The 1,671-nt window shown below is 40.9% G+C and overlaps 1 long non-coding RNA gene across 1 annotated transcript; it reads left to right on the plus strand.

Annotated features, from left to right (window-relative positions):
- The first annotated feature begins 484 nt into the window (after nucleotides 1-484).
- On the plus strand, nucleotides 485-1,241 carry LOC126106884 (uncharacterized). The gene is made up of 3 exons (XR_007523413.1): nucleotides 485-661; nucleotides 820-930; nucleotides 1,109-1,241. It is a non-coding gene; the product is annotated as an uncharacterized LOC126106884 (long non-coding RNA).
- The last annotated feature ends 430 nt before the right edge of the window (nucleotides 1,242-1,671 follow it).

Consider the following 1,671-nt stretch of genomic DNA (forward strand, 5'->3'; position numbering starts at 1 on the left):
CAGTGTTATTAACAAACCTTTTATTTTCATGTTTGCTGTGCGTGCTCACACAGATATTCATTTGTCTTCAAGCGCTGCCAACGGTAGGCTACCCGTAGACGCGAAGTTTAACTGCACAAATAGTCTCGGGTAATGATGTCAGCACTGCAGGTAGCAGCTGACGCTGCCTTCCCCTCGCCCCTCACCGCCCCCACCCGTCCTAAACCTATCTTTCCCCACAAACACCGCGCGATTCGTCGACAGGCAGCACAGTAGTGATGGGCTAAACTGCGATTTTGCGATATCAGTGATTTCTGTGAATGCTACTTTTCAGTATCTGTTATTTTTAACTGTGATTTGTCGCAGTTAAGAGTCGCATTTAAGGAACCTAAGTCGCGTATCCCTCCGCCACTGCTATTTCTGCGATTTCTGCTACTTCCGCGATTTCTGCGACTTCTGCTACTTCTGTGACTTCTGCGATTTCTGTGACTTCTGCTACTTCTGCGATTTCTGTGACTTCTGCTACTTCTGCGATTTCTGTGACTTCTGCTACTTCTGCGATTTCTGTGACTTCTGCTACTTCTGCGATTTCTGTGACTCCTGCGATTTCTGCGACTTACCACCGCATGAAAAAGCTACATCTGTCCACACAGAAAATTGCATCTCAACAAACCTGTCATTGGTAAGTATGTTTTACGTTTGTTCTTCCGTTGGCTTTAATCTTGTATTAAAGAAACAACTGTGAAAATATTAATAGTGTAATTAATATGTAAGTAGCCATACAGTACCATAATAGTTCGTGTTTAGAAAATGAATTCTAACGTATTGTTATGTTCTCAGGTACCCGAACTACATTTCAGTCACTCAGTAAAGTGATAACTCAAAATATCATTGTCAGCAGATCTGGAGAAATTGCCACTGCGTCTTTAGACCGTTTTCGTCAGACGAGAGGTTAGTTTCTAAGTGTTTCGATGGACTTCATTACTTAAGTGAGATCGTTCTTGCAAATGTGAAATATACCCCATTGAGTGGCTTTCATTACAGCAAATATTAGCAATCTACTCTGCCAATTATATTGCTTGTAATTAGTGACAGCAAAAATTGTTTAATAATCCTTGTGATTTTGCAGACACAGTTCTGGTTGCTGTACGTATCTATCCACATCAAGGCTGTAGGGAGAGACTCGTGAAGATTCAAGAGAGCTCTTAGGGGATTTGCAGTTTAAAAGTGACATTATTGCGAAATAAGTGTGCAGATGAGTGATTAAACTGTGTTTTATTGAAGTTGTTGTGCGATTTTAAAGGAATAATAAATGTTAAATACAGTGAGCGAATAATGAAAATCTCATTTTCCACATGTTAAGCCGTCCTATACCCGTAATTTTCCGCCACATATTTATTGGTAAACACTTGTTGGAGAGTGACATGCCGCCCCACCCCTCCTCTTTCTCCACAATCTTGTTGTGACACTGACCTGTAACATATCCCGAAGTCTACAATATGCATTTTGAGGCTGTTGATACGAAAGTGGGAAGTACAGATCTTACAGTTAAATCAGGAATAGCTTAAGTGAATTCCTTGAAAGTAACACAGGAAAAGCTTACTTATGTAGGTGGTAGTAGTGTCGGCAAAAAGTTCTTGTGTGTGAAGTTGCCATGTAGAACACCAGGTGTAAAACTTTTCTCCCGAGTCT

The sequence above is a fragment of the Schistocerca cancellata genome, chromosome 10 (genome assembly GCF_023864275.1).
Source record: "Schistocerca cancellata isolate TAMUIC-IGC-003103 chromosome 10, iqSchCanc2.1, whole genome shotgun sequence".
Taxonomy (NCBI): domain Eukaryota; kingdom Metazoa; phylum Arthropoda; class Insecta; order Orthoptera; family Acrididae; genus Schistocerca; species Schistocerca cancellata.